This window comes from Vipera ursinii (genome assembly GCF_947247035.1).
Source record: "Vipera ursinii genome assembly, chromosome: 1".
Classification (NCBI taxonomy): domain Eukaryota; kingdom Metazoa; phylum Chordata; class Lepidosauria; order Squamata; family Viperidae; genus Vipera; species Vipera ursinii.
The window spans coordinates 305,270,523-305,296,394 of NC_139512.1; the positions used below are offsets into that span (position 1 = coordinate 305,270,523).

General features: G+C 39.6%; 1 pseudogene across 1 annotated transcript in view; it reads left to right on the forward strand.

The window, feature by feature from the left end:
* LOC310649210 (calpain-8-like) overlaps positions 1-25,872 on the forward strand; it is a 60,784-nt pseudogene that overhangs the window by 17,150 nt on the left and 17,762 nt on the right. The window contains exons 7-10 of the transcript in view: positions 14,652-14,827; positions 15,372-15,532; positions 17,117-17,154; positions 22,104-22,298. The product of the transcript in view is annotated as a calpain-8-like (transcript). The remainder of the gene's footprint in view (positions 1-14,651; positions 14,828-15,371; positions 15,533-17,116; positions 17,155-22,103; positions 22,299-25,872) is intronic.

Genomic DNA, 25,872 nt, shown 5'->3' on the forward strand with positions numbered 1-25,872 from the left:
ATTTCAACTCCCCTCACCCACATATCTCCCTCTTTCTCTGCCCTTTTGGCTGCCCCTGCATAGAATGGACTCTGTATTCCATCTCTGTCACCTTCCTGGCCTTTGCCCCCAACTGGCCTATGTTGTTGTCTTTGGTTTGCTTCTTCTCCCCTTGGCTACCTCCGCTGCTGGCTCCCTAGCCTTTAGGCTCCTGGAGAGCCTGCCCTGCTTCAGCAGTCTTGCTGCTGCTGGCTATGGGTTCATGCTGACAAGCTTGCCTTGCAGGGAGGATTTCAAGTGTCCCATCCTGGACCTACCTGGCATCCAGGTGCAAAAATCCTGGCACAATCTGCAGCCTGCATCAACTTCTGCTTTTGCTTCTCTGTAATGTATTGAGCCCTTTTACTTGAACTGTTTCCACGGGTCTTTGAATGCTGCTTGAGATTGCTTAATCAGGGAGTCTGTGTAACGGTCTCAGGCTGCCCAGACATGCAGTCTCCAGGACGACCATTGGTTGGCTCTGGGGCCACACAAAAGATAATCTGGAGTCTCCAAACACTTACAATTCAAGGAAGTTTCGCTGTTTCTCTTTCCAGTGTTGAGATTGGGACATGTGTTTAATCTTTACCATTGTTTTAATGAAAAACAATCAGTGCAGTATAACTGAAGGCAATGGGAGGGAACAGGCAATGTGTACAGTCATTCAATCCAATGACTGTATTTGGGGGGTTTAATACAGGTTACCTACCATGGCTGGCTGGTGGAATTAATCAGGATCAGAAATCCATGAGGTAATCATGAATGGACAGGAGCCTGGAGTGATAAGTACATTCCTTTTACTGATTTTCTCCCATTTGTCCTGGATTATCACTATAACATCATTTTCTTTATTAATACTTGTGATTCTGTGTAAAATATTACACAATCGTAAATTTATTTTGATTATAGACTTCCCATTTCTTCTTGAGTGTCTTCAACAAAGTGTATTGGGATACCATGTGAATCTACAACTGACTTGTGCTAGAGGTTAAATAGACCTCTGAAGTCTGCATTGACTAAAAAAGGATTTAAATTTATGTTTCCTTACTTCAGTTCCATATCAACTATGGTTACACACTGCACTACCATCATGTATGGGATCTTTGGTTTTGGGAGTATTTGGAAATTGTAGACCATGGTTTAAGAAATAGAGTGTTATATGAATGCAATGGTTTTCAATTATTCAACAAATCATGGTGTGAACTCAGCAGTGGTGGGATTCAAATATGTGAACAACCAGTTCTTTGTGTGGATGCCGCGTCTATTCTGGGCCTGGGCAACAAAAAATTAGCTACTGGTTCTGCCGAACTGGTGCAAACCAGCTGAATCCCACCACTGGAACTCAGTTGGTGGGCTACTCAGCTGTCAGGTAAAAAGGTAAAGAAAGCTATGCATCTCCCTGTAGGGAAAATATTCATGTAATTTTGTTGAACATTGTGCTGAATGTGAGGACAAATCTTTTAAGAAGGTTCTTCCCAAGCTCAAATAAACAGAGGGCCAAATTAGACATGACATTAAGGATATATTTGCATTTAATATGCTCATAAAAAATCAAATTAGCAGCTGCCGGGATAATTACTAGAATTGCATCAGTCAGAGAGGGAGCATTTAACCCTTTCTTTCATGTGGCTGCTCTGACAAATATTGCTAATCTAAAGCTGTTTTTTTTCTGTAGGGGAAATCAGTCAAGTTTGCATTTTTAAGATTTGCCGCACATTAATGCAAACGAGTTTGCTCAGAGTATAAAGACTGGCTTACAGGCCACAGAAACATTTCTTCCTCAGTAGCTAAAGAATTGACTGTATATAAAACCATCTCTGGAAATTCTGGAACAGAATGATTGATGGTTGGTGACTATTTTAGGGCATTGTTATTTTCCCAAGCATTCATATGTTCTTGTATTATTATATTTCTGTTTTTAATCCTGCTTTTCTTACACAATGTCTAGAGTTTTTTCAATGATTGAGGCAGCTAAAAAAATAAATGAATAAGCAAACAAGTGGAGAATGAGTTTCAGAGATATATCAACTGGCTGTCCATGCAATCAGCTCTATGGGATAAAAGAAGTATTTCCAATAAGCTGTTGGACTGTTTTCTCTTTAAATCTGATTGATGGAATTTTCACTCTGTGTGATTGGGTGATTGCATCCTGCTAAATAAATAAAACCTGCATACAAAGATTTCGTAGGTATATTAAGATATGTGATTCCCCAGAAGTGAGCACAGGGAATGAACAAATGAAGAAACAGAAGTTTATTACCCCAACTTGAAGTGGGAACTTTCCTTACAAGATAACAGTTTTTTTTCCTTATTAAAAAAAGATGTTGAGACTCTATAAAGAATGCGAAGTAGAGCAACACAAATGATTAGGTGGCAGGAGGCTAAAACATGATGAACATTTGTGGGAATTGGGTATGTCTAGTCTAATGAGCAGAAGGACTAAGAGGTGACATGAAAGCAGTCTTCCAATATTTGAGGGGCTATCACAGAGAGGAAGGGGTGGACCTATTATCCATAACATGTGAGAGGGCAGGACAAGAAGTAATGGATGGAAATTTATTAAAGAGAGATCCAATCTAAAACTAAGGAGAAATTCCAGAAGTTGTGAGTGCTCAATCATCTGAGGTTTTTAAGAGATTGGGCAGCCATTTGTCTCAAATGGTTGAGCAGGGGGTGGATTAAAAGGCCTCCAAGGTACCTTTCAACTCTGTTATTCTGTTATTGTGTTATAAATGAACATCGAGGGCTAGAAAGTGCCCAATGGCCAATCCTTATTATTTAGACTTGAGTAGCCTCTTGTATATAGTACTATTTAAATTTTGTGGTATATGATAGATACACTTACAACTTTTCTTCCACAAAATGCTTGACCCACTAAACTCTGCCAGATTACAAAATGTTTATTTACCTCAAGATGGACTAGCATCCAGCATTCCGTTAGATGCTCTCTACCCAAGGCAATCTTGCCAATAGATATGATGCTCGAGACACATGCCTTGTTTTGCAGTAGGTCCCTATTTACTGTTTCTTAAAGAAAATTAGTTTATAAAAGTCAGATGGGGTACCCATAGAGTTTTTAGAAATACTTTGGTACCCATAGACACCACATTGCTTACTCTTGAAATAAGAGGAAAGAAGGACCAGATCATTAGCAATGAAGAAAAAGTATTCACAGAAATAAAAGAAATCTCCATGTATTGGTGACCTGCAATGTATACAGAATTGTTCTATTTGTTTTCCTGCCTAAAGATAAGCCTGTGTTTCCAGGAAGTGCAAACTGACAAGGTTGCTAGAAGAAAAATTAAACCCCTAAAACAGGAGTATCAAACTCGCCATGTCACATGACGTGTCGCAACGTATCGTGACTTTTCCTCCATTACCGGAGCTGGGGTGGGCACGGTTTCAGCATGACACATCCAGCCCACAAGCTGGCAGTTTGATACCCCTGCCCGAGAACGCTGAATAGCTACATGTATCAAAAAAGATGAAGAGTTTCTGGTCAACTCTTGGAGGCAAAAGATTTAGAAGGCATTCTATAACGCTGAAAGTAAAAGCTGCTTTTAGGCTCTGGTAAAATAAAGTTTTGACCCTTCTTGGTAAAGACTATAGTAGATATTGTTGGGCACGAGGTCCAGAAGTCGAAGTCTTGAATAAATGAGAGAAAATATAGTATGACTGATATTTTTGTCCTGCGGGGAAGAGAAGCAGATATACATGAAATACATTTTTTTTAGAGAAGGGATTGGTAAATGTAATCCTAAATGTTCCCATCATTGTGACAGCTGTTAGTTCTGATGGTGACAAGCACAGCTATTTAGCTCTAGAAGGAAACTCTAGTAAGTAAACTTTAATAACTTAAAACTAAGGTGGGGGCCTTAGTTATCCCCTTATCACTGGAAGGTGATTGAAAAGGAATGAAAGCATTCTTACAATAGGTGAATAAGGGAGGGCTGCAATAATTATGCTTGTAAAAGGGGTGTCATTTCTACAACTACTGGTGACAGGTTTTGGATGAGAAGTGCTATAAGGAGATGGGTTGTGCTTCAGAAATTTTGGAAGAATAAGTTCTCCATTGAAGCTGGAAGTGAGAAAAATGGTTAGGAGGATTGTGTGAACCATTCGGAAGGGTGCTTTACAAAGTAATGGAAGGATCTCCCCCAACTCTCTCTGTTTGAAGCATAAGATTAGTCTTAGCAATGATACATCTGAAAAAGTTGTAATTGTGTGTATGCTGAATATGAATCAGTTATATGAAGCTTCCAAAAAGACAAAAGTAATTTAAAGTGGCATTAACTGAAGAACAGTTTTTAAATCATGAGAATTAAAAATTCTACTCTACACTGCAGATTAATCCCACTTCAATAAATTTTTGATTACCATATTTAAAAAAGGGATTCAGATAAAATATGAATTCACAAAAAGGCAATAAAAATAATAGAGGTGTTAAATAGCAGTTCTTTGGTGCAGGAATGAAGATGCGGAACAGAGTACAGGATAACTCAATGTTTATTTCGTGCTGGAACTGTACTGGGGAAATGTCTGCAACTAGCCACAATATATAGTCTAGCCCAGGGGTAGGCAACCTCGGCTTTTTTATGACTCATGGACTTCAACTCAGGTTGTTGAGAGTGTGGTGGCGCATCAGCTCCCTCTGGTCCTGGATGAAGCGGATTATCTGGACCCATACCAATCGGGTTTCAGGCCCGGGTACAGCACGGAGACGGCATTGGTCGCTCTGGTGAATGATCTCTGGAGGGCCCGGGATAGGGGATATTCCTCTGTCCTGGTCCTATTAGACCTCTCGGCGGCTTTCGATACCATCGACCATGGTATCCTGCTGCGGCGTCTCAGGGGATTGGGAGTGGGAGGCACAGTTCTTCGGTGGTTCTCCTCCTATCTCCTGGGACGTTCGCAGTCGGTGTTGGCAGGGGGGCAGAGATCGGCCCCTAGGTCTCTCGTTTGTGGAGTTCCTCAGGGTTCGGTTCTCTCGCCTCTCCTGTTCAACATCTACATGAAACCGCTGGGTGAGATCATTCGTGGTTTTGGAGTTGGGTATCATCAATATGCTGATGATACCCAACTTTTCATTTTGACCCCAAACCACCCCAGTGATGCCCTCGATGTGATGTCCCGTTGCCTGGAGGCGGTTCGGGTCTGGATGGGGAGGAACAGACTTCAACTCAACCCTGACAAGACTGAGTGGCTGTACATTCCGGCATCCCGGGACATTCAAAACGTTCCATCACTTTCTATGGGGGGTGAGTCTTTACCCCCCGTAGATAGGGCTCGCAACTTGGGAGTCCTCCTTGATGCACGGCTCACCTTAGAAGATCATGTAGTAGCCGTGACCAGGGGGGCTTTCGCACAGGTTCGCCTGGTGCGGCAGTTGCAGCCCTATCTAGACCGGGATGCTCTGTGTACGGTCACTCATGCGCTCGTGACCTCTCGTCTTGACTATTGCAATGCTCTCTACATGGGGCTTCCCTTGAAGACCACTCGGAGGCTCCAACTGGTACAGAATGCAGCCGCGAGAGTTGTCTTGGGAGTTTCCCGGTACTCCCATGTTACACCTTTGCTCCGTGAGCTGCATTGGTTACCAGTTGTCTTCCGGGTGAGGTTCAAGGTCTTAGTGATGGTTTTTAAGTCCTTACATGGCATGGGTCCGGAATACCTCGGGGACCACCTGCTGCCGGCGTCAACTCCCCTCCGCCCCGTGCGTTCCCACAGAGAGGGCCTCCTCAGGGTGCCTCCAGTCAGAGAATGTCGGCTGGTGGCCCCCAGGGGGAGGGCCTTCTCTGTGGGCGCTCCGGCTTTGTGGAACCAGCTGCCCGTTGAGCTCTGGATGGCACCGGATCTCCGCTCCTTCCGTCGCGGGTTAAAGACCCATTTATTTGAACAAGCTGGCCTGGCCTGATGGGGAATCACTTAGGGTTTTAATATTTATATATATTTTTATTGTTTTTATTGTGGGCAATAATTTAATTCTTTTTTAATTTTTGTATTTTTGTAGTTTTAAGATATGCCCTGTTCACCGCCCTGAGTCCTTCGGGAGAAGGGCGGTATAAAAATTTAATAAATAATAATAATAATAATAATAACTCTCAGAATTCCTGAGCCAGCTATGCTGGCTCAGGAATTCTGGGAGTTGAAGTCCACGAGTCATAAAAGAGCTGAGGTTGCCGACCCCTGGTCTAGCCCCTAGGCGGCAGCCAATAGGTTTGAATCAACCATTGCCACCTGGAGATAGCCAATTGCAGCACAGGAGAATTAAAGTCTGGGTTGCTGGAGAGCCGTTAGCTGCTCCAGCAACCCACGTGGTGTATAACAAGAGCCCAGTACATAACAAAAGGCATGCTTCAGACTAGGCTCAGGTATTGCACAGAAGATTCCACTTGATATCCTAAATGGTTGCTTCCACTCATGGGATTCTTGGTCTCCCTTCAAAGCATTTGCAAGAAGAAGACTGTACATTTCCTGAAAAGAAAAATCTGAGATCTAAATATGTTCACATTTTTAACCTGATATACAACTCTAGGAACAACAAAATTGTGACTAGTTATTTTTGGTATCCCCAGTAACAAAATCAGCAAATGTGGTTTGTTGATTCTCATATCAGCCGCAACATCAGACATGCAAAATTAAAAGGAAATAAACCAATTGTGTGATTGATGTCTGATTCATGACGATATCACACAGAATTAAATAGCATCATTCACCTGTGCTTTTAACTAAGTAACTCTGTTCTTGTCACATATGCTTCTTTCATGGCTCCTTCTGGGCCAATTGAACATCTCAGGAAAAATGCAACACTCTAAATACCTTATTTGTATATCCCATGTTGCTAAGTTGATTATCTGCCTGTCAGAACTAATCTGTGTTAAGAAGGTACTGCTTTCGGTGATGTGCTTTAAAACACAAATACACAGATTCATCTCTTACTACGTGCTCTTCTTGTTTCATTACAGTGCCCCAGAATGGAAGTATATTCATCCTATGCAAAAGAATACTCTCAATAGGCAAGAAATTGATGGAGAATTTTGGTGAGAAATACTGTTTTTAGCAGTCAATAGATGAATGTGCTTTAAAATATATGTAGTGATGAGAAGAGATGAAACTAAAATGGAGTTAAATATACCATCTGCAGTTGCATCTTCCATTTTAAAACTGCTATTACTGTAATAAACATGGGGATGCCTGATAGTTATCAAGCCTAGATTGAGAGGCAGATACCATTCTTTTCTACCACGCTAAGGTAGTACCTTGCTCAATAGTAGCAACTGTGAGAGGGATCTCGGAGTCCTAGTGAGCAATCACTTAAATATGAGCCAGCAGGGTGCATTAGGCTGCATTAACAGATGGATAGAATCAAGATCACATGAAGTGTTAATACCGCTTTACAATGCCTTGGTAAGGCCACACTTGGAATACTGCATCCAGTTTTGGTCACCACAATGTAAAAAAGATGTGAGACTCTAGAAAGAGTGCAGAGAAGAGCAACCAACATGATTAGGGGACTGGAGGCTAAAACATATAAGGAATGGCTGCTGGAATTGGGTATGTCTAGTTTAATGAAGAGAAGGATGAGGGGGGGACATGATAGCAGTGTTCCAATATCTCAGGGGCTGCCACAAAGAAGAGGGAGTCAAGCTATTCTCCAAAGCACCTGAAGGCAGGAGAAGAAGCAACGGATGGAAACTAATCAAGGAGAGAAGCAACCTGGACCTAAGGAACTAAGTTAGAACAATTAACCAGTGGAACAACCTACCTCCAGAAGTTGTGAATGCTCCAACACTGGAAGTTTTTAAGAAAAGACTGGACAGCCATTTGTCTGAAATGGTATAGGATTTCCTGCCTGAGCAGGGGGTTGGACTAGAAGACCTCCAAGGTCCCTTCCAACATTATTCCTATTATTATTATTATTATTATTATTATTATTATTATTATTATTATTATTATTATTATTATTATTATTATATTATTATTATTATTATTATTATAACATGAAACTCAGTAACTGAACACTCAAAACTGACTGGCACTAATGGTTGACATGGGTTGCTGCCAGTGTCCTAAGTATCAACCAGGTATCTCCTTAAAATGTAAGATGTTCCAAGTAGTGCAGTTTTTTGTAGCTTTGCTGGAGTTATTGCAGGAAGCTGCAATTTCTTGATGTATTTTGCAAAGTTTTTGGACATAGTTCCCAGTGCGCCCGATGGCAATGGGTATCACTGTTACACGTTTCATCCATAATTGCGCCATTTCAATAGCCATGTCGCGGTACTTCGTAATTTTCCCCAATTCTTTTTCTTCAACTCTGGCATCTCCTGGTACAGCGATATCAATCAGCTGTATGCTTTCTAAATGGCGATCTGTCTGTATTCGGAAGTCCCACAAGATCTTCACCCTCTCATTCTCAACAAATTTTTCCACCCTATGTTCCCACAACTTTTCGGACACAGGCAAGTCGTATTTTTTACACAATGTCCAGTGGATTAGTTTAGCAACTCGGTCATGTCTAGCTTTGTAATCAGTTTGCGTGATTTTGCTGCACTCACATATTAAATGTGAAATAGTTTCAACTTTGCCATTGCAAAGTTGGCTATTTGGATTGTCAGTAGTATCTTCGCTTTCATGGCATTAGTTTGTAGTGCTTGTTCTTGAGCAGCCAGTATTAAGCCTTCTGTTTCTTTCTTGATGGTTCCCATCTTAAGCCATGCCTATGTCAAGTTGTTATCACATTTTCCTTCAATGTTTTTCAAATGCTGTCCATGCAAAGCTTTGGTTTTCCATCTATTTAATCTGTCATCCAGCCATTTCTCCTTATATTCTGCCTTTGTTTCTGTTATTTTTATAATGCTCTCTGTTTTCACAGACTACAGCAATTTTTCTGTACTTTGATTTACATAGTCATTCAAACTTCGTTTTTCTTCTTCTACAGTTTGGTGGATTTGCAGTAGCCTTCTGCCCCCTATTCTTGGCAGATACAACCTGTTGATGTCATTTTGTGGATGTAGAGCGTGGTGCATATTCAAAAGTGTACGTGTTTTCCGGTCTAGGTGTTCCAATTCAGCCAAAGTCCAGTTGATAATTCCAGCTGGGTAGCATATCATTGGGACTGCCCATGTATTAATGCAGGGGTGTCAAACTCAATTTCATTGAGGGCCGCATCATCAAGGGGCTGGGTGGGTATGGCCAGGATGGGTGTGGCCTACTGGGTGGGCGTGGCTAAAGTGCGTATGGCCTACTGGGTGGGCATGGATAGAGTGTGTATGGCCTACTGGGTGGGCATGGCCAGCTCTACAATGTTCGCATGAAGGGTGCCTATGGGGGCCTGGGCAGGAGTGGGACAGATCTGAGGGTCTTTGGCAGAAGGAGGGTCTCTGGGCCAGGGCCAAGGCAGTGGCGGCCATTCCCTCACTGTTTCCAGGATGGCTTCGCTGGCCACATGAAAGCACTTTGCGGGCCAGATCCGGCCCCCGTGCCTTGTGTTTGACATGTCTGTATTAATGGCTTTAATTATATTTCCACCATTCAGGTTTGATTTTAGTATTTTGCGGACTCTCCTGATGTATTCCTTTTGCGTTGACTCTTTGACTTTTACATTCAAGATGTTATCTGCTTCCAATATGCCTAGGTATTTGTAACCATCATCCTTTGCTAGTGCTTTCATAATACTTCCATTTCCCAGTTCTATTCCTTCTATTTTTCCCATTTTTCCTTGCTGCATGGATAATATAGCACATTTTCCAAGTCCAAAGTCCATTCTGATGTCGCTGCTAAAGAGTTGAACTGCATTGAGTATTGATTCAAGTTCAGTGTGGCTTTTCGCATACAATTTTAAGTCATCCATGTATAGTAGATGGTTTATCTTGCCATGCTGGCTTGAGATGTGGTATCCCAGTTTTGTGTTTTGTAATATTATTGTCAATGGAATTAATGTGATGTTGAACAGTAGTGGTGAAAGTGAGTCCCCTTGGAAGATTCCTTATCTGATGTTGATTTCACCAATGTTCTCCCCATTTGCTGTTAGAACTGTTTTCCATTTTTGCATATTTGCTTTCAAAAATGTACAGATGTTTTTGCTGATTCCAAAGTTTTCCAAACACACATTAATCCAACTGTGGGATAATGAGTCAAATGCTTTCTTGTAATCAATCCACGCCATATTTAAATTTGTTTTTTGTCATTTTGCATTTTTAAGTACCATTTTGTCAATGAGCAACTGATCTTTTGTTCCTCTTGATTTTTTATAATTTTGTTTTTGTTCTGCTGGATACAAATTGTTTTCCATCAGATGATTGAATACTGAATTTGTCAGTATTCTTGTAAAAAGTTTGAATGTTGTTGGTAGACAAGTAATTGGGCAGTAGTTGCTTGGTTCTGTGCTCTTTTCAGGGTCTTTCATTATCAAGTATGTTCGACCAGCTGTTAACCATTCTCCACTTGTGGCATTTTGAAGCATTTCATCAAACTGGGTGGCCATGTGGTGATGGAGGCTGTTGAGGTGTTTCAACCAGTATCCATGCAGCTCATCCAGGCCAGGTGCACTCCAGTTCTTGACCTTCTTTACTTGTTTTGCAACCATATCAGTGGTTATTACAATATTCTCCATTTTGTTTTGTGTTGCTTATTTTTGGATATCTTTGATCCAGGAGGCAGTTTTATTATGTTCCACTGGGTTTTCCCACAGTTCTTTCCAAATGTTTAAGGTTTTTTTCTTTACATAGTAGAACAGTAGTTTGGACTTTATTTTCATCAAGTGACCGATAGAAGAGGTGCTGGTTTCTTCTGAACTGAATGTTTTCACGATATTGTTTTATTCGTCCTTCATATCTTTCAATTTTCTTTGCTGTTGCTATTACACGCTGTTTTAGGTTTTCCATGATTTCCATTATTGTTTTTTCCTCCAGGTTATATTTTTTGTATAAACTATTTTTCAGCTTTTCGTTCTTTAGTTTTCCTTCTTTCAAGTATTTCAATTTGCTGACATCTCCTCGTAGTATTTTTGTTTTATTTTCAAGTCGAACTTTCCACTTTGGTGTTCCAGTGGGTTTCTTTTTTGGCATTTTATAACCCAATTCTGCAGTTATAACAGTGGCTGTACTGTACGTTAGTTGGTTTGTTTCATACAGTGTGCTGGATGGGATGGAAGTTAAAATGTTGTTCACAGCATTTAGTAAATCTGTCACTCGTTTGCTATGCACTTCATGGATGGCAGGCAGTCTTTTTCTTTCTGTTTTCTTTGATGTGGTTTTCAATCTTTTCTTTCAGCATTTTCGCTAGATTACTTAGCTCTACACTTTCGAGTTGTTGCACAGGGGAATCTTCATCCTGTGTGGCGGCTTCTGCTTGTTGGTCAGTTTGTTGGTCAGTCTGTTCAGATATTGAAACAATTTCTTCAGCCTGTCCTTCATCATTGCTTGTTGTTTTCTTTTTAGCCAATGTTCCTAGATGTTGAATTTCCACATCTGTAAAAACTTTATTACGGATGATGAAATGTCTTTGATCCATTAATCGTTGTTCGGTTCCATCACTTTCTGGGTGCTTTTCCTTCCATAGTTGCATCATTTTTTTAAAAAATCCTGTGGCTGTTGGTTCTGCCTGGTAGTAGCATTGGATGATTTCTTGATTTTCTTCGGTTGTCCAGGTTTTGCGCTTTTGTTCCAGTTGCTTTACAGTTGTACGCTCTGGTTCCCCAGCAGTAACAACTGAGCCCTGTGGCCCATTTTTTGACAAATGTCCAGGAGCCATAGCATCTGATGCGGTCCTTGTTGACCCGGGCAACGACCGATCCGGTATGGAATTTTTTTTATTTCTTCTCATCATTGGTGATTGGAGGTGCCTGGGTTGGTTGACGGTGGCTGAACCACTACCAGTCTGAAGAACGATAATCCCATAACCATAGGGACCGCACCAGATAACCATCCAGGCCCAGACACGGGTTATTATTATTATTATTATTATTATTATTATTATTATTATTGTTGTTGTTGTTGTTGTTGTTATTATTGTTGTTGTTGTTGTTGTCATGCTCCATATAATGGCTTTTATTAACTCCAGGAGAAAATGCACAGTGGTACCAATAGGAACCTGAAGCTAATAATATCTGTCCTAGTAGTGGAGCATGGGGAAAAAAATTAACAGACTTCCTCATGTATCACAATCCTGACAAAAATGGGTGCTCTCCACTCATGCTTGGTAGTGAACAATTTTAAAATGGGGGACTTCCGGTGGCTCCGCGGCGACGGAGGGAGCCTTCCCGGGCTGCCCGCGGCTCAGCTGGTGTTTTTTCGCCCGAAACAGCGCCAATCAGCTGTTCGGGCGAATCTGAAGCCCCCTCCTCGGGAGAAGAGGAGGAGGTGAGCCCCCAGGTGGGGGTTGAGTTCTCCGGGGCCGCCTGAGCTTGGAGCTTGGGCGGCTGAAGGATTGAACTCCCCCGTAGCCTGGGCTGCTCCCAGCTGGCTAGCGTCTCTGCTCCGGACTTCATGGAGCAGAGCCAGGCGTCTGCGACCATCCCTGCTTGAAGGAGAGACTATGAAAGGGAAAGAGCAGGCAGAGCAGTACAAGAGGGAAAGATGAAGAGATGAAGAAGATTTTATTTTACTCTCAAGCTTGATGGACTTTGCTTAAAACTTAAAGTGAAAGTGCGTCACAATTGTAAGTAAAAGATGGCGGCTAAACCTCCCCCTAGAACTTTTCGGAGTGCTGGAAATTCTCCGGTGCAACAACAATCATTGCTGCAGGCGTTGCATTCTCCTGATGTATTGACATCGAAGGATCTTGAAAAACATACCCAGTTAATTTTGGAGTCAATGGGTGTTAAATTTCTACAGATGGAGGAGAAATTGGAGAAATTGGAGCAGAGAATGGAAGAAAGGATGGAACAGAAACTTAGAGAAATGAAGGTAGACATTTTGTCCTCAGTGCAAAAAGTTGCTAAATGTGTGGAGGTGCTGGATGATCAAGTGCAAGATTTGATTCAAAAGAATGCTTTATTAGAAGCAAAAGTATTGGAAATTGAAGATTTAAAAGACAAAATCGACAGTGAACAGAGCTTGGCTCAATTTTACCAGATGCAGTTTGCTGTGAGAATTAGAGGCCTAAAAGAGAATATTAAGGAAGATTTAAAGCAGCTGGTTTCTGAGGCTTTTGAGGGAGTATTGAACCATCCAGCATCTGAATTAAAACAAGGTATGGACAAAGTGTTTCGTGTGAATTCGTGGATTGCTAAACAGAGAAAGTTGCCTAGAGATGTGGTGGTTTATTTTGTAAAAAGGGAAATTAGAGATGAAGTTATACAAGCTGCCTACGATACCAAAGTTGTGATTGCTGGTCAACAAGTTTTGGTTCTAAAAGAAATTCCTCCAAAGATTTTAAAGAGAAGGAAGGATTTTATATTTCTTGTGCAAGAGCTCAAGCAAAGAGATATAAGGTTCAGATGGGAGATCCCAGCTGGGTTGAGCTTCATGTATGATGGCAAAAGGTACTGTTTGAGTAATGTGAAGCAAGCGCATGATTTTTATAATAATGTCTTGAAAGTAACCCCATCAACACTTCTGGAAGCTGCAGAGGGATCTGGAGAAGGAGAACATCAAGAGGATGAAGATGCACAGATAGACGAGAAGGGTACAGGAGGAGTTCAAGCTGCAACTCTTTTGGATGATCTTAGAGAACAGAGGGTGACGCGTGCTGCCTTAAAACGCTCAAAAAAGGAAAAAAAATAAGATCAGTAGAAATCTATGGAACTTCCACAAAATATTTATAGTTAAGTGGTAGTTGTGTTTTTTTTTTAAAAAAAAAAAAAAAAGTTTTGGGATGCTATGTATGGTAATAGATTTTTTTTTTTAATTTGGAATTAATGGACAACTTACTACAGAGGAAGAGGAAGAAAGTTTTGTGGGTTAATGTGGGTTAATTTGTGTAAGAACTATTTATTAATGTGCAAATGAGAATATGTTAAGGTAATAGTGAATTGTGGAAGAATATAGATGGGAATGATGCTAGTTTTCTTTTATTTTAGTTTTTTATATATATTTAGTATTATTAAGGATTGGTTTACTATATACAAGCTAGAGAGTGATGGATTTTAGAGTTTATAATTGTTAGTATATGATTGTTTATGATTGCCTTTTAGATATATACCTTGTATTTTGCTCTGGGAAGTCGGGGGGGGGGGGGGGGAGGGGGGAGGAGGGGAAGTGGAGGGGGGGAGGTAGGGGAGGGAGGAGGGGGAGGGGGAGGGGGGGAGATAGGGGGGAGGTAGGGAGGGGAGGAGGGAGGGGGAAGGTGGGTTTTTTTTAAAGGAAAATTGTATTTTATAAAACTTTTCAATAAAAAAAAAAAAAAAAAAAAAAAAAAAAAAACAATTTTAAAATGAAACATCCAATAATGAGTACCGTAGTTCCTTTAGGAACACATTAAATTATTGGCATTTCCAAGTTTTGACAGGCAGCAGAGCAATGAGAGTTGCTGTGTGCAAGTTGCTTTCCAAAGCTGGCAGGCTGCTTTCACCAGAGCAGGCCACAAATTCCACAGGGTTTCGAGTCAAGTTAATATCCACTGGGGTCTTTTTTGTTCATTATTTCTTTATTGTTGCTTCACTGTGGTGAATAGGTAGTCCATCCACTCTTTAGCAATACTATGAAGAGAAAGTCGATTTGAACAATCCATGCTCAGAGATGCCCAACAATTTGGAATCTGAAAAATCACATGGGAAGCATGGTTGTGGGGAATGGGAAGAGGATAATATTGATGCTAAGGACAGCCAGATCACCAGATTTATGAAGATGGGTGATTGGGAATTTATGTGGTGAGCATGATGTCTACGAGTTTCAGAACTTTGGAACCTTTATTTCTTGGCTATCTGCTGTTTCTGTATAGCCATAAGAATTGTCAGGGGGGCAATATTTCAGATCAGCAATTCTCAACTTTCATATATTAAATCTTATCAATCACTGTATTAAATAGCATGAGACTCACTACAACAGAAAGTCCATTTGTCCTGGGAAAAATGCATATATTATTATATTCATTATTTAGAGGAAGTTTTATTAAAATGTAAAATTTCAGTGACTTTCCTTTGTTATCTAGACCAGGGGTCCCCAACCACAGAGCCACGGCCTGGTACCAGGCTGTGGCCCATTTAGAACTGAGCTGCGAAAGCTGCCTGCACAGAACCATCCTCTTTCCCCTCCACCCCCCTGCCCCCCCCTCTGCTGCTGGTCTGCAAAGCTGGAATGTTTGGGGACCACTGATCTAGACTACTTCTGAATCCCAATTTGGTATACAAATCACTAGCTGAGGACCACAGTTTTAAAGTCACAGTGCATTTTTTTATGCTTTTCTGGTGGCAGGATGTCATTCTCAGATTTTCCAATGCAATTTACAGATCTTGAGATCTGCAACTTGTCTCCAGATCCTCTGACCTGTAATCAAGCTCATAAATGGAACATGAAACTATTCCATGGAACCTGGCAAAATGGTTCTACAGCTGGTGGCTCCCCAAATAATTCAGGTACATTTTTTATTGCAGAAATCAATGCAGATTGCATTGTGATCTCCCTAGGAGAGTCACTGTAATCATTTAAATCGGCTGAATGAGGTATTGCTTTAATGGTTTTACCATATTACAAGAGATAAGAACATTGGTTTCAAGGAGACCTAATTCTCTGCTGTTGCCTTGGAAAATCCCCATCCATAAATGGCTATACCAGAGTTGCTGTTTTCCTGAAATGAATACAAATTGTTTTTATTCCACGGGGAATTCACTGTTTTTTTGGCCCAGCTGCATAACTTTGGCCAAATTATAGTTCTTTGTAGTCCAGTGAAGAGCAGGCAGTTTGACATCCAAAGGGGAAGAGGCAGATGATATGGTTGCTGAGTTGGCAAGAAATATGGTTACAGATAGACTGATGACCCTATTTTTTTGAGTCCAGCAAGCAAGGGGGAGAGCATGAGTTGTTGCTAATCAAATACCATAAGAGTCTCTAACATCTCTGAAGTTTACTGGATTTGGCTGAGCTGATGTGCTGCACAATGTCCTCTGGTCATTATAAGAATAATGGAGGAGCATACAAAGGCTAAGCCAGTAATTCCTTAAGCTTGCAAGCAGGTCTGGTGACACAGAGAATAGGGTATTAAATCCTGCTGCCTGGATCTTTAGAATGAATTCCCCAAGTGCTTTATATATCTGACTCTTTTGGCTTGATGAAACCAGCCTGCCGTCATGGTTCATGCAGCCTTTGTGTCATTGATAAGAAAACTCTTTGGGGAGGTATGGCAATACACAATGATGTACAATAACTACTGAGAGCTCAAATTGCGACCTAAATTTTGGCTGTGATTAGGTAATATAAAAGGTTCACAATATAAAAAGTTAACAATATATATGTATCCTGACTCACTCCTGATTACTCAGGGATTTTATACATCCTGACTTTTAAGAATCTCCATACTGTTCATGTGTGCTATTTTTATTGCTTTCCATATTTGTTCTCATCTGTCAAAGTGTTTTAAGTTTTATTTCTATGCCCATTCAGTTTTTGATACAATTATAATTGCGGTCAAAAATTATCAGTCCATCAACATGTAACATTATAGCCGCATATTTCAACCATCTAGCAAAACAGTTTCATTTTTATTTATCTAATGCTAAATTTATCTCTGAATCATTTGCTGTTTGGGACTCTAGCTCAAATATATAATTAAAACAAATAGCAACATGGTGTGTTAATTAAACATTTAAAATGATTTCAAAATGGATTATAAAAAATATGATCTCAGTTGTAAACAGCCAATCCTTGGTTAAGTCTGCTACTATAAATAAATAGTTTTAGAAAGCTTTATGGCTTTCATCATGGTTTAATGATCAAATCCTTCAACCTCTGATATATGCATATTTGGTAGAGTTTGTAAACTAATGTATGAAAACGATAATATGGCACTTGGAAAGGAGAAGTCAATGGTAGAAAAATGCCCATAACTTTAATAATGATGTTCCCATCTACAGATATTAAAGGTTTGGATACATTGGCTGTGTTTGCATAATATATTGGGTTAACATGGAGTTATCTAATTTATGATGTGTTGTGTAAACTAGCTGGTATGATTATGATCCATTGTGTTGTGCAAACCCAGGTAACTGAATTAATTTGTTAAGCTATACAACAATAAGGTAGGGGCTTTGCTAAACTGTCTTTCTCACTGCATTATTGACCAAATGCTCCCACTGAGCCAGCAGAGGGCCTAGCCCAGGGGTAGGCAACCTTGGCTCTTTTATGACTCGTGGACTTCAACTCCCAGAATTCCTGAGCCAGCTGACTCCAGTTGAAGGAGTTGAAGTCCACAAGTCATAAAAGAGCCAAGGTTGCCTACCCCTGGCCTAGCCTCTGGACAACAAATTGAGGGATCAGGTGTTTTGCCTTACCCTTCAACCTTCTACCATCCAGCCAAGTCCTGGATGATTTCTTTTTTGACTGAATCCAGCAAAGAAAGCATCAGTAGCCATGGGTGATCTTTAATTTTCACTGGGATGGGACTGTGGGTACTTGAGGAAAGGACACATGCAGAGATGCCTCCCTAAATCTTTTCTAAACTTTCATGATACTGCCATATAGTTTTTTGCCTTGGTGAGATGGATGTCATAGAAGTTTAATAAATAAAATAAAAGCTCTTTTGATGCTTCACAAATGAATTTTTTAAAGACCCTGATAGACTCAGGTGAGATTTCAGGCATGACTTGTGGCCGGCAGATACCTAAGAAAAATCTTTATTTAAAATCTAGTTCTCCATATTTCACCCAACTCTGTCAAGTTCTTCATACCCTGGAACAGAAGTGGGCAAACACAAACAAGGTAATCTGACCAAAATCATGGTGCAAAAATTGCAGCATTGTTCCTGAAGACATTATTGATGGAAACGTAACAGTGCTTTCAGACTTTAAATTCTACGTAGGCTGATCCTCAACCTGATCTCATGAAGTAAACGAAGGTGTAATGCACACAGTGACCGCTGGAGATCTACCACAATAGAGAAGCCCTCCCTGCATATACAGTACATGTCATCTCTTACATTATTGGACACTAATATCTGGGTACTAAATGCTAACAATATTCCTTTCCAGATCCCTGATAAGTCATGTTGTACTTTTGTATGTAATGTGGAGACACAAAGCCACAACTATATATATGGAATGTATATGTATATATATTAGGCCCTACAGTGTTTGCCAATAATAATCTTTAGTGGATAAATAACTGGCTGAGGTTAATAACCATAGCTGTTCTCAGTTACTTATTGCTCCCTTAGGAAACATCTCTCAGTAGTTCAGTTGGCTTTTGCTTATTGCAATAAATATATAGCACAGCATGTGCAGAGGTGGAAGAAAGGAACATTAACTGTATAAATGTAATGGTAAGGCCAAGCTGGAAATCACAATTAGGTTCACACCTAAAAGCTATTCTTGCAGTTCGAGCAAGAGTAAGCTTTGGTAGTTCAGCACAGTTCATTTTCCAAATCTGACAATTTTATCTGTATTTATATTTTGGTTTATATTTGATACATATTGGACCAACCCCCAGTTTAAAATCAAATTGGAAGAGCTGGATGATGACTGGGAAGCAAGTGCCTGTCAGCCTTGTTGCACAATGTTAGTGGGTTTCATGCAGAAAAATTGAGATGACTGAAGAGGAAGGGGGAAGGGCTGCTCAAGATTGGCTATGCTATTTATCAGGTTCTTGGTTATTTTACTTCCTAGGATATTATTTTTGCCCCCAGAGCAATAGTGTACAGGATTCTGGCCAACATGCCAATTAGGGCGGCTTGGGATGGCAATGGTACTAGGTCTGGACTGCTGGTGTGTAGATCAGTGCATTCTTGCTCATTTTCACAACAGAAGATACAAATACATCCCTTTTCCACCAAACACACTTTTTATTTGCTGTGTCTCCTTTCATTCAAGATAGATTTTTTTTTAAAAAAAAATAGATTTGGGGAAAAGGAAGTACAATATTCACCTTCTCAGATACTGTCCCTCAGATTGTATTGATTTTGCTGTCCCCCAGATGTATTGATTTTGAGTTCTGATAGTCCATGGTTATGCTTTGGGAGATTATAGAAATTGAAATCCAGTACATTTGGAGAACAGCAGATTAGAAAATGCTGCATTATATAGGGTGGCTTGTTGTATTTTATTGTCTGGCTATTTGTGGTAAAGGCAATTGTCAACGCTGCTAACATCAAATGTTCTTGCTTTGACAAAAGATGAAGAAGCAGCTATTTCATATTTAAACGTATGTGTTACTTTAAGAGCTATAATCAGTTATTGCTGGGGGAGAGGGGAGGAAGAATATGTCAAGGCTTTCTTGAAATATGAGAAGAAAAGAATTTGTCGGGTTGTCTAACAGAAGGAAAGACTGACCCTTCAAACTAATTGGAGAATGTGATTTATGACAGCAATGAAAAGAAGGAGAATTGGGTTTAACATATTGTGCTAGGGGGAAGAGAATTCAGATTCCAGCTTCTCTTAGCAAGGCTGGCCGATGTTATAGGGCTCTAATAAAAGACTTTTAAGGTAAACAACACCTCAGAGTCATTTGAAGAGCTCATCTGTCGGAAACTTTACAGCAATACTGCTATCTTTCAACTGCTCACTTTTATGTCTTTTAGGTGCCCAAAGAGGTAACACTATTTTGGAAATTTGAATCATGAAAAATAGCTACACCTTGCCAGGTCTATTTTAATCATCTTCTTAAATGTTGATTCTTCTAGATTGATAATTGACTGGGTGATATATGAAGACAATTCATATTTCTTGGGAAAGTATGAAATATGGTTTGTAAGGTTGTTCAGATGCATATCCAACAGTGCAGAAAGTACAATATAAAGTTATGCAGGCAACCATTTCCCTAACCTTTCTCTCTTAAGCATATTTATTTTTGACTAAGCAGAGGAAATGGGAAAAGGCCTGATATGCTCTAGAAGCAAAAGTTAAAACTTTGCTTTATGCCAATTATGGACTAGCTCTCTATACTGAAGCATGCCACGAGATCATAGTAGCTATATTCTGTATTATGATTATGGCAAAAAGTGTAACGCATAAACTAGTATTGAATGTTGTGTCTAATTTAAATGCCTAATGCAGTACTATCTGCAGGGATGGGAGAAGGGGTACCATAATAACATAAGTACCTTACCCTCATGTAATTGACCCTCCTGATCTAATTTATCAAATGGGGTAATTATGTGGCCCTGGTTAGTAGATAATAGAAAATACTTTGTTTTTAAACAAGTTCCATCTGGTATGCTTGGCTGCCTTTATGAGTCCTTCCTTAGAAAGCAAGCTTACATAGTAATTTTTAAACATTGTTCATTTTACATTAATGTCTTTGTTCAATGTGAGGAAGCTATTTTGTTTTATAACATACATACTGTTGTGTAGCTGGTTCTTTGCAGGCATTGAGTGAGATGGAAGGTTCAAAACAGCAACATACTTTATTGAAGGTCAGAATAAACAGAAGCAACAAGGGAGCTGCAGCTCAGTTCTTTATACAGTTGGCCGATAGGCGTGACCAATAGGTTTGAGTATAGGTTTCCCACCCAAAGACCTACTTAGCCAGCTGGAGACAACCAGTCTGGGCTGGCTAGCAACCGTTACAACATACACATGAACTAGCACTTAGCAATTGAATGCAAGCAATTAGCAAGCAGTGCAACAAGAGTAAACACTTACAACATATACAAAAGGCCAATACATTACACATACTGTTGGAATAGATTTATATAATTAGTTACACAAAAACTCATAATGCACATAATCTCATAATAAAGTCAGTGATTGGATGAGATTTAAGTCAAGGGAAAGGGTAAAAAAAAAACAGCTTTGAAAATGGCTGATTTGGCATTTTCACAAGAGAAAGTATTTCTACAGTCTGTAAAAATCATCTCACATTTTCTATAAACTTGCAATTTGTTCCGATTCATTATTCTGTAAGAAGAAAATGATTGGACGATGGTAAAGAAAAATGGTGTAGAAACAAACATTGCAGAATATTATGAGACAAATTATATGCTATTACAGCTGGCCAAAACAACACAGCCAAATACCAAAATATTTGATTTCAGTATTGTTATTACCAATAATGATAATAAACAATCACTTTGTTTTCTAAAATGAGCTCAAAATGGTATGCAAGACAATAGATGTACAGAACTAGGATATAACCATCAAGAGCCTGAAAGAAAAACACATTTACCAACCAGTAACACTGTCAACTGAAAGAACAATAGCACTCAAAATCCAAGTAGACAGATATGTAGATACATTTTTATTTGTAGCCTAAATCTTGAAAGGTTGACTGCTCTTTAGAAGGCCAGATCCTGAAGCTAAAACTCAAATACTTTGGCCATCTAATGAGAAGGAAGGACTCACTGGAGAAGAGCCTAATGCTGGGAAAGATTGAGGGCAATAGAAGAACGGGACGACAGAGAATGAGGTGGCTGGATGGAGTCACTGAAGCAGTAGGCGTGAGCTTAAATGGACTCCAGAAAATGGTAGAGGACAGGAAGGCCTGGAGGAACATTGTCCATAGGGTCGCGATGGGTTGGACACGACTTCGCAACTAACAACAACAACAAAATCTTGAAAATATGGAAGTCATCTTAGAGCTACCAGAACCAGGGTATAAAAATCTAGATAACTTCTAGATGACTGCAAACAGACACAAAAAAGTGTATCAATACTCCAGTGTTCATATAGATTACAATAGCCCGGCTTTAGTACTCCTACCATCCAGACTTTCTCTAGAGAGATTTCTATAATATGATGTTGGCTATATTTGATTAAAATAAGACTTAAGTTACATGTTGAATTCAGTTTTCCAACCAAAAAAAAGAGGCAACATCATCAACTTAAATATGTAAGATGAAGCAAAGGTCTGCCCAGTGTGCCAGTATATGTAAGTAGGACAAGTTATACAATGAAGTCCCAGCATGATCACTTATCTACCTGCTTGAAAAGAATATTTGTCATGCTCTCTATTTTGATTCTTGTGTGCAATTAATGTTTTCACTCTTATTGTTCTCTTTAGTTAGAAAGCCAAGCTGATGCTCATCTAAGCAGAGAGTTGTTCTCAATAAATAAACCTGTAGCTCATTTAGTCGTCAAATTGCGTGAAGCATCAAGTCACTTCCACCTATCACAGGGCGATTATCTTATTGTGCCCTACATCTATGATGGACAGTTCTGCCTTAGGATCTTCTCTGTGAAACAGATTAAAGCTCTTGTATGTATCTTCTACCACCACATGCCAAAAAATATCATGCCATTTTGCATGGAAATTGTTTAATATATGTGCATTTGGAAGGGAGTGCTTCATCTGTGGTCTCCAGATATAACTGAATTCTAATTCCTATAAAGTCCAGCCAGTATGGCCAGCAGTCTTAATAGCGGGGTTTGTTGTGTGAGTAATCTGGAACAGTGTTTTTCAACCTTTTTTGGGCAAAGGCACACTTGTTTCATGAAAAAAATCACGAGGCACTCCACCATTAGAAAATGTTAAAAAATTTAACTCTGTGCCTATATTGACTATATATAAAGTAATTCTCTTGAATAGGAATCAAATAAACACAAAGAAAGTATTTTATAATTACTTTTCAATTTTTCCCACGGCACACCAGGCAACATCTCGCGGCACACTAGTGTGCCGCGGAACAGTGGTTGAAAAACACTGATCTAGAAGACCACGGGGTCCCAATTCTTGCAGTTGAGAATGAAGTCTACTTAATCAAGTTCTTCCATCAGAGATTACAGTTATAAAATAAAAAGTTAGTGGGGTGAACCTGAGAGCTGGGCAATGATCGTTCTCAATCTATTAATACACACAAAGCTAAAAGGAATTTACAAGGAATTTTATGTTGCTAAAACATCCCTTTCTATCAGTCTTCATTATCCTTTTCCCATCTCTTCTATAATGAACTGAGAGATGCATCCTCACAGGTAGAACAGTTTGGGATAGAAAGATGATAAAAGAAGCACACTGAACTACAAGATAACGGGAGAGCGAGCACAAAAATGCTGAGAACCAGAAGAGGAGAGAGCAAAGTCATTCTGATCCATAGGAAAGGAGACGTAAATTGAATTGGAAAGGAAAAGTGAAAGCAGAGAGCAATAAAGAGCACCCTGGCCCCCCTTGAATTAAGATAACAGTTTTAGTTTCCAACTTATTTAAAAATTAAGAAAAATATCACAATTTCCTTTATCTGAACCTGTTCAGACTCTTCCTTCTGACTATAGTCAAAGATACAATTACTGGAGAAAAGTTATTTTTTTGGACTAGAGTAAAAAGTTAAGTCTATATTTAGATGGAAATTATAGGTAGCAAGAAAGGCAAACTGGCAGTTGAGCACATTAGTATTAAGTAGGAATGATAAAATTTGACAATGGCTATTATTTTTATTTTTTTCATGGTATTTATATACCGTACATAGTTTTCAGGATGACTCACAAAAATAAAATGAACAAAATACAACAGCAAAAAATGTAGTTAAAACAATTATAGATTTGAAGAAAAATCTAATGGAGACCTTAAACCAAATACACTGTACTAAACATACACTTTGCTAACAATGCACTTTTCAAGATCGCAAACAAAATGAGAGTTAGTTTACTAAAACAACCCTGTAGGAAATGCCAGGTAATTCTTGCTTAGAAGGTTTAACCTCCATTATGTTGTGATCACTGAGAAAATCCTTTTCTTGAGAGCCTCACGAAGGGCATCAGAAACGAAACTTAACTTCAGGCAAATATATACAGAGAAGACAACATTGCAAGAATCTTTGGCCGTCTTCCTTACCCTGCTGCCTTCTTTCAGGAAGGGATGGGGTGTTTTCAGATCCTATTTTTTTCTCATTCAGCTTTGAAGTCAGGCAACGTAGATGGCATAGGTGGCACAACAGATCTAGAATATGTTCAGGGCTTTCTGATGCATTTTAGATGGTGACTTCAGCTTGTTTGTTGAACTAGATTTATATGCTAGTTATATGACTCTCATATTGTATCATTTAAGAACTAGAAACACCAACAATTGCAAATATCTTGGCCAGTGTTTCTCAGCCTTAGCAACATGAAGATGTGTGGGCTTGCTAAATTTCTGAGGTTGAGAAACACTGATTTAGACAAATCAATATAAACATTCAGCTACCAGAAAGGAAACAAATACAGCCTTGTTCAAAGGCCCATTGCACAAAAAGGTCTTAAATGCTTTCTGAAAGGCTAACCAAGTTAGACCTTGTCTGATATCAGGAGGTAATGATGGGAAAAAACCTTCTGTGTGGTGCGTGTAGATGACATTCCCTGAGGGTCAGGACAGAAGGGGCCCACTCTTAGAGATCATAACTAATGGGCAGGCATCTCTAGGAGAAGACAGTCCCATGGATGCCAAAGTCCTGAAATGAAGGGTTTTAAAAGTACCAACAGCCCTTTAATTTGAACCAGGCAACAAACTGGCAACTAGTGCGGTTCTCAGTCAGAACAGAGGTTCACAGGACCAAATCAAATGGTGGACATAATTTCACGAACTACTACATTCTGGATTACCTAAGCAGTCCCATGAAGTGCAAGCTGTAATAATTCAGTAAGCAATGCCAACCCAGGAAAAGCCCATAAATGGCACAAAGTCCCTCTTTGCTGAGGCTGTCACCTGCTCCTTAAGCAAGAGCTGTGAAGCCAGGAGTACCCCCAGATTACAGACCAGCTTTGCTTGGGGAATCCCATCCAGAGCCAAAGATCGAATATTTTAATAGTCATTCTCACATGACATTGAAATTCATGGATTATATTTCAAGTTTGTAGCTTGTTTTTATTTAATTGTATTTCTTTTTGAAACTATAAGTCACCATAATTGCAACATTTTTCTTAATTACAGAGAAATTGGGCACACTGCCACTGCTAATCCATATGAGGTAAATAAATTAAGCAGAATCAAATTAACATGTTTACTTTGAAAGCCATATTAAAAAAAATCACTTTATCAAGCCAAATCTAAGAACCCTTTATTAAAAAAAGGAAACTGGCAGATTAAAAGGCTGGCATAGAAACATGTCAGCCTTAGTTTTGTTTTTAATGGACTATGAGAGATATATCCAGACTTGCATTTCTCGAAGGTAAAGAAATTGTGTTAAATTGCAACAAGTGCTATTTTCAAAACTTTCTGGTGGGTCCTGCATCTGGGTGGATGGGATGAACAAATAAAGGGAGAAGTCTCCTTAAATTTTTTGGTGTCCATAAGTGCTGAAAGGCAGGTGGATAGAGACTGCAGCATGTCAGTCAAGGGAATATAGGAACTAGTGGCTATGCATGTAAATGGCTGACAGGGAAGAGGGGGGTGGGGTCAGACCTGGTTGGAAGTGCTTCAGAGCCAGGAAGAGGGGATGGTGCCAAGCTCACCACTTTGGGAAGCGATTGATAAAAATAGCATGCTTGCATGGCTGCTGCCATCTATATTTATATAGGTCGGTTTTCACAAAAATCAAATTGATACCACAAATTTTGAGATACCCTGTTTTATGGGATTTCATAGCAAATACTTTTTGGAATTATAATTCACTTTTCTCAATCAAAATTGTTTTCCTTATTGAAATACCCTAAAGGATAGAAAATAGAAGAGATATCAGCTAGGCAGCCTAGAAATTAACAAAGCTAGGTATAAGCTAACATGTACTATATAAAATACGTCATTAAAATCAAATTGGGCTGTTTTAGCTAGTGTTGTTATGGCATATACTCTCTGAGAATGTTTCCTGCAAGCTATATACCTGGTTAGTCAAAATGCCTCAGGGTTCTTCAGTAGAACTGTCACC